Source organism: Mus musculus, chromosome 9, assembly GCF_000001635.26.
Source record: "Mus musculus strain C57BL/6J chromosome 9, GRCm38.p6 C57BL/6J".
Taxonomy (NCBI): domain Eukaryota; kingdom Metazoa; phylum Chordata; class Mammalia; order Rodentia; family Muridae; genus Mus; species Mus musculus.
In genome coordinates, this window is record NC_000075.6 from 66298737 (window position 1) to 66306550 (window position 7814).

Genomic DNA, 7814 nt, shown 5'->3' on the forward strand with positions numbered 1-7814 from the left:
GTCTTCAACACAATCACCAGTACCTGGCAGTAAACGCGCTTTGAGTTAGGAGGAAAGGAACTCAGTGGATTCTCTGGGTGTTGTCGGATATACTTGAGAGCTCTGTGTCAGACTTGTCAGTACTGTCACAAATATGCGATCAACATATTATAAAAGGAGCAAAGATTTGTTTCAGCTCACAGTTTCCTAGGTTCCTGCTCACAGTCTGCTTAGGCCATTGCTTTCAGGACCGTGGAAAGCAAAGTATCAGAAGCAGAGAAATGCCTGCTGAGCAGCAGAGAAGGGAAAACAGGAAGGGAGCAGGCCAAGATATAAGACCACGTCCCCCATGGAGCTGCTTCCTCCAATCAGGCCTCACTTCTTACCTTTCCCCATCATCAAATGATGCTGCCATATTGTGACTCCAGTAGGAGTTGATCCATTGACTGGGTCAAAATCCCCAGGATCCAGTCTCTTCCCCAAAGTCCCTAGTCACTTTTCTATTGCTTCGATAAAACACCCTGACCAAGGCAACTTATAAAAGAAGACACTTAATATTGCTTAATTTCAGAGGATGAGAGCCCACGATGAAGGAGCAAAGGCATAGCCGCAGAACAGTTGAGAATTCAAATCTTGATCCCCAAGCAGGAGGCAGAAAGTACACTGAAACCTCCAAGCCCCCCCCCCATCAAACACCCCTCCAACAAACCCATACCTCTTGATCCTTCCCAAACTATTCCACCAAAGAGGGACCAAGGATTCAAACGTATGTATCCATGAGGGCCGTTCTCATTCAAACCACCACAGTCCCTCATCTTGAAGCTAAGTTCTAGAACATAAACCCTGGGGGAGACATTTTACATTGAAATGGTAACAAGTTCACAGGAGTAAAATGAGCAAGGGAAGGAGACATTTGAACTGTTTATCCTGTGATCCACCTGCCAATAAAACAATACAGGGTTTAGTACTTTAAGGACAAAGTGGGGAGATGGCTCAGTGAGCATAGGGCAAACCTGAGGACCTGGGTTCATATCCCAGCACTTACATAAAAGCTGGGTGTGGCAGCACATGCATGGAAGCACTACGGGCTCTGGAGATAGGCTGGTCAGTCTGTCTAACACTATAAGCTCTAGTTTAGCAAGAGAACTTGGTGGAAAGGGGTAGAGGAAGACACCTTTTAGTCTCTACCATGGGCATGAATAGTGCACCTGTATATGTATACAATGCACGTATGCATGTGTGCGCATGTGCAAACACACACACACACACACACACACACACACACACACACACACCAGTGATGACTAAGTAATGCTAGCCATTAGTGGAACAAACACTTGGGGGACTGAAGTAAGAGGGTTGTGACTTTGAGAGTAGCCTGGGCTACATAGACTGCATCTCAAAACAAAACAAAACAAAAAAAAAAAAATGCCTAAAGAAATGGTTCAGTTGACAAGGCCTTAAGAGTCTCCAGAACCTATGCAAAAGGCCAGGTGTGGTGATGCAGTTAAAATCCCAGCAGCCATGAGATGGGAGGTGGAGACAGCTGGATCCTGGAAGCTTGCTGGTCACCTAGCTTAGCCTACTTATTGAAGTTCCAGGTTCATGAGGCTCCCTGCACTAGGACCAATTGTGGTGCTTCTTGCAAATAGACACTAGAATCAGAAGGACAGAAGAGTCTCACAAGGTACAAGTTGATGTTGGATCAGCACCAGCACTTGAAACTCATAGGAAGAAACTCCTCTATGTCTTCTTAGTCCAATTTGAATTCTTCAAGGAACACCCATCTAAACCTGGATAATGGCCAGCAGTCCTCATCAAATCTGGTTGTCTGGCTCACACAGTTATCATGCATGTCCTGAAATGTAGGGTTCAGCCCATGCACTCTTCATGTGATGATTTCAGTGACACGTGCCTGGAGAAGATAAAGAGTTAGAGGTGGACTCTGACCTGAACAATGTCTTTCATAGTATATGTTATATTATTTACTCTTCCATGGCTGTGATAAACCACAACCAAAAACAACTTCAGGAGGAAATAGTTGGTTTTGCCTCACACTCCCAGAAGGCTGGAGTCCATCATGGCTTGTTAGCAGGAAACAGGAAGCTGGATGGTCACATTTTGTTAGCACATGGAGGTGGGAAGCATGAGTGAGCAAGCAGGAAGTGGGGCAAGGTTATAAACTCTCAAAGTCCGCCCACTGTGACATACATCCTCTTACTTCCTAAAGGTTCTATAGTCTCCCCAAACAATGCCCTCAGCAACCAGGACCAAGTGATCAAATATAAGAGCCTGTGGAAGAAATTTCTCACTTAAGCCACAATAACCACCAAGAAGATAAATGGTTTTCGACATTAGAATATAAGACTGCTCACCCAGAACTATTTGGTAAACAGTTACATCATACTAGAATTAACCGGAGTGTTTCCAGGTTGATTAACACCTTGATTGATGGGAAGCTTTTCAGTCTTCCATGAGGTGAAGAGCAGAACTTACAAAGTCAGGAAAGCTGGCACACTTGTAGACACTCTGGTTCTGGGGATATTGGGTTAGGAAAAATAATGATACTTATCTGGTAACACTACCTCAGACTTTTCTTCATGTAATACCTCACCAGACAGACCCTGTATCAGAGGAGGTACAGTTTCTCCTCAGCCACCTTCACAGGGAAACAAGACAGTCCAAAGGTTGACTAGGTTCTGTAACCCAATCAGTCCAGGGAAAAGGTTTACAAGCACCCACTAAACATTACACTCCAGAAATGCAGAGATGATGCTATTCATTCATAGTGAAGGAAAATGAGATTTTGTAACTTGTGATTCATGTAAAAGAGTTGTCTATGAGCCCGCAGCCTGGGGACAAGAACAAAGCAGAACAGACAGGGCTGTTGTTAAGACATTCCTAAGAACAGCTTGACTGTAAAAATGAAAAAATACAAGGACAAGCAGGGCTATCTTGTCTGGGTCAACACCACCTGGCCGGAACCTCCCCTCTGTCTACTGCCCCTTGACGCCGGGTAAAGTCATACATCAACTGGTTGCTATGTGAACAAGATAAGCCCCCAGCCCACAGGAACAAAGTCCTGATGCCCTTTTGCTGACATGTAATCTTTCTGTTAATGTTTGAATAAGCCAATAGTGTGTCTAGTGTGTCGCTATGCTGAATTCCACACCCCTAAGCTCCTCACCCCATAAAAACCCCTAGCTTTCGAGCCTTGTGGCCAACATCCGTTTTCTCCTGTGTGGGATGCATGTCGGTCTGGAGCTCCGTCATTAAACTACCTCATGTAATTACATCAAGATGGTCCTCCTTCGTGATTTTTTTGGGTGCATGCCGAATCGGGAATGGAGTGGGGGTTTCCCCACTAGGTTCTATCAATAGCAGCTGTTTACTGATGTTTCCCTAAGATCCAGTGATTGGGTTTTGCTGCAGAAGTATTTGACCTACCAAGACAACAAGGTGAGACTCTCTCACTGAGGACCATATAATCAGCTGAACTAGTCTCTGTCATCAGTGGCTCAGCTAATGTTTAATATGGTGACCCAGCAAACACACATGGGTTCAGTTGGTTACAGCATACCAGCAGTCAGGACTCCTAATGACCTGGAGTCCTGGCTCATTTTAATCTGCCACGGAAGGTGGTACTTGCTGACTAAAAATCCAACATGAAATATGAGAGGGTGTATTTCACCTGCGTGCTTCTTGGTCAAGCATCGATTCCCACTCTTTGATCATTTAGATCTTCTGGGACCCACCATTAGTTGGTAATTCACATCCTCCCCTTAAATACTTTATAAGACCCTGGGACAAGTATATTACCCCAAGGATGTTTCCTATCTGTTCTTTTCTTTTTTTGTTGTTGTTGGTTTTTTTTTTTTTTTTTTTTTTTTTTTTTGGTTTTTTGAGACAGGGTTTCTCTGTGTAGCCCTGGCTGTCCTGGAACTCACTCTGTAGACTAGGCTGGCCTCAAACTCAGAAGTCCACCTGCCTCTGCCTCCCTGGAATTAAAGGTGTGTGCCACCACACCCGGTTCCTATCTGTTCTTTAATAAGCTACATGTAGACGAGGGTAACTATCCTAGGCAGAAGTATGAGACTTAGAACTTCGTCTCATTCAAACTTGCTGGTTTAGAAACTGTACCAGATGACTGAAATACTTAGTAACAATGAGTTGACTAGATCAGGAGGACTTTGTGTATCTCTCAGTTCTGTTCACATATGATATGGTGTATAGCCTCTCACCTATTTAAAAATTCAATAAGGGAATTTGATCTTATAGAGGTATATGTTTCACATGATGTCCTTAACAAGATTAATTATAGAGTTAGCACTTTGGCTGGTGTTTGCATCCTGCTTGTTCCTTCCTGGTAGTGAGCTGAGTATTTATGAGGTTTGCCTGGTCTCTGATATGTGCTCCTCTCTCCGGGGACACGATGGTCTTCTGGAGTTGCTTGCTATGATTGATTTCTGCTTCAGTAGGCATGTGTTGTATGCTCAGGGATTCGATAAGGATTTTAATTTAGATTCTGAGAATTACACTCCAGTCCTCACGTCTGCACAGCAAGCACCTTACCAACTTGTCTACCTCACTCAGCCTTGATATTTTTTTAAAAACATGATTTATTTCATGTGTATGGGTGTACCACATGCATGTCTGGTACTTACAGAGGTTAGAAGAGGGCATTGGAACCCTTGGAAATGGAGTCACAGATGATTATGAGCCACCATGTAGGAATTGAGAATCTGGGGATTGAACTTGGTCCTCTAGAAGAGCAGCTGGTGATTTTAACTACTGAGCAACCTCCCCATTTCTCCTTTGATATGCCTTTATCTGTGAGATGGCTCAGTGTATAAATGTCCAAGCCCAATGACTCGAGTTCTTCACCAGGATCTACCTGGTAGAAGGACAGGATTGACTCCCTGAGGTTCAGACTGGAATATACTGGTCTGGTTGTATCTGGGGTTGGCTGCCTTGATTGAGGAAGGAGGTAGGTTCCAGGGACAAGGATGACTGCTGCTGTAGTCTGCACCTGCTTTCTTTGGTGCAGTAGTTGGATTACAGAAGAGATTTTACTGTTCACTGTCAATAAAACTACAAATACTAATCTAAGAAAACAATAGGCAGAGGGTTGTTAGTGGACTTGGGTTAGGAAAAAACAAGCAAAAAGAACATTTGGAAGGAGAGACCATGGCCTGGGCCTTGGGTGTTTGTGATGGAACCCCAGTCTCCTGTATTATTTAGGCTGTTTCCATAGTATTTTTTTGCTTCTCGTAATTCAGTCATATAAAAATCTGAGCTTGTACCGTGACTCCATTAGTCAGTCTTTCACAGTTAAAACATTTACTCAGTCCTCAGTGTATATTATCTGGGCCTAGGGAACAGAAGTTGGGGGTAAATCATAGGTTCAAGGTTCTTTTTATGACGTTTGGCTCAATGTGTGGTGACTGTTTTATACAGCTTTTCAAGAGCCTTGCTTTCTCACATTTCTGGAGTTGGGAGATATCTGTGCCTTTAGAATCCTTTCTTTCTGGCCATTCTTGTTACAACCAGTTGCTCCATGATGCCCACTTCTTCTGAGCTACAGCTGGCTTCCTTGACAGCTCATCATTTGCCTATTTGGGCCTGACACAGCCTCATTGAAGTCAGCGTGGACAGCCCTGTGGAGAGGTACCACTGGCTAGACCAGGACATATAAACTGTGGTGGTTGGTATCAGGATGTACAAAAGCAGCATGTGTGTGCATGTATATGTATGTACATGTGCATATTCATGTGTGTGCACATGTATATGCTGAGTCATGTGTCAGAGGTCATATTCATGTGTGTGCACATGTATTTGCTGAGTCATGATGTCAGAGGTCGACATCAGGTATCTGTCTTAGCCACTCTCCTCCTTAGTTTTTTGAGACAGGGTCTCTTACTGAGTCTTGAGGCCATAGACTTAGCTGGACTGGTTGGACAGTGAACTCCAGGGATCTGCCCATCTCCTCCCTGCACAGCCCTGAGGTTACAATTGTATTCGACCACACCTGTATTTTTATGTGGGTGCTAGGATTTCAAAAGCAGGTCTTCAAGCATGCACTGCATGTGTTCTACTAACCATCTCTCCAGTGCTGAACAGCACATTTTAAATTCAGGTGACCTCCCACCTCCCTCATTAATCTAAAAATGCTCACAGTCATCCCCTCTGCCTGGAACAGCCATGGCTATTTGGAAGTCATTATTTTCAAGGTATGAACTCAGTGGTCCCTTTATAGACTTGTGAAAGTGAGGGGAGTAACATCATTTTTTTTAATACCAATTTTATGGCTAATAATATATTTGGCTTCCCAGAAACCAATCATGAGGAACTCTGATCTCACAAAATGACTCCATTAAAGATAATCATTTTTTCACACTGCAAATACTTGTCTGCTACCACTCTGTTTCTAGTGAACAAAAGGAACATTAAGCTGTACATTCAGGATTGTGTTTATAAAGCTTGCTGTAGATTGCAGAAAGAGTCTGTTTATGCAGGCTTTTAGGAACGGAGCTCCCCTCCCCATCTGGGGGCGTCTACACCATCTGTGGGGTTATTTCCTGTTTCATTTGTTTTTCAGGTTCTAGGGCTCAGGAGATTTTGAACATTATCACTGTAGAGGGAATTGTTCAGCCTTGAGGCGCGATTTAAAACCGAAACTGAAAGGCAGATGTAAAACAGGCGTGGAAACCCATTCGAAGGGGGAAATACACCCACACAGATTGCCTTCCTCCATCTGAAGTCCAGGGGAAAAGCAAGAAGGGACAGGTACACGGAGTTCTCTGCAGTGCCAGAGCCAGCCAGCTACTCCTTCTGGAAGGAGGCGGGAGCTGCTGAAGGAAAGAAAGCGAAGAGCTCTGTCAAGTGTAAGCTGAAGAAAAACCAGGCAGGCGCTCCAGGATGATCGCCAGATATGTCTAACTGTGCCATGGAGGATGGAGAGCCGCGCGGAGGAATGAGCCACGCGGAGGAATGAGTAGTGGGCGGTCTGTGCCCAGCCAGCCACCCCCGGCTGTGCAGCTGTGTCAGCCCAGGTCTTCTGAGAAACAGGCACTGAAACAGGAGGAGAGGGCCAGAGGGCTATTAGGCAAATGCCTGCAGGCAAAGTATGTGTGTTGCAGGGAGAGTTGGGGTGATCTCAGCCCTCCTTGTAGCCTGCCCCCACATAAGAGTCAGGAGGGAAGAAAGAATAGATGGTAGTTTCTCATGCTATGTTGAGAAAGGCAGGCAAGGCCGTGGGAGAAAGCAAAAGTTCCTGAGCAGAGGACTTCCGTGAGTTCTGTGGCTGCTTTGGTGTCTCCGCCGGGAACAACCTGGGGAAGAATGTCAGGTTATCTCATTTATCTGAGCCTCGGTTTCCACAACTGTAACGTGAAGGTTATTAGGAGGATTGAATAAGATAACACATGTGGCGTCAAGTGGGGTGACTCATACCTGTCATCCTAGCCCTTGGGAATCTGAGACAGGAGGATTGCTTTGAGATCCTGTCTCTAAAACCAGACAGTACCACTCGACTCTCACCTCAGACCTCTCTAACCATACCTCCTCCCAACCTTTAACCAAGTATGCAAGGAGGCAGGTATAAGCACTCCAATGGTCATGGCTGCAGGTTTTGTGTTTTGGCAGCCAGTGATCCAGTCTTTGTAACAGTCTCTGCTATAAAGCCTTGGAGTGCTGAGATGGCGAGAGATGGCCAGCACTCTCACTTGGAAAGAATCTACAGCACAGTTGGAGAGCTGGGTCATACCCCTTGGGAGTATTCTCAGGGAGGACTCATGGGCCATACCCCTTGGGAGTATTCTCAGGGAGGACTCATG

General features: G+C 45.0%; 1 long non-coding RNA gene across 2 annotated transcripts; it reads right to left on the reverse strand.

The window, feature by feature from the left end:
- Positions 1 to 887: 887 nt before the first annotated feature.
- Positions 888 to 2263, reverse strand: Gm39364. 2 transcript variants are annotated; one of them, XR_870874.2, is made up of 2 exons: positions 1969 to 2263; positions 888 to 1894 (listed from the first exon to the last, which is right to left on the reverse strand). It is a non-coding gene; the product is annotated as a predicted gene, 39364 (long non-coding RNA). The 2 variants fall into 2 exon arrangements; XR_001779214.2 differs by having other exon boundaries at positions 2036 to 2261.
- Between the last annotated feature and the right edge of the window lie 5551 nt (positions 2264 to 7814).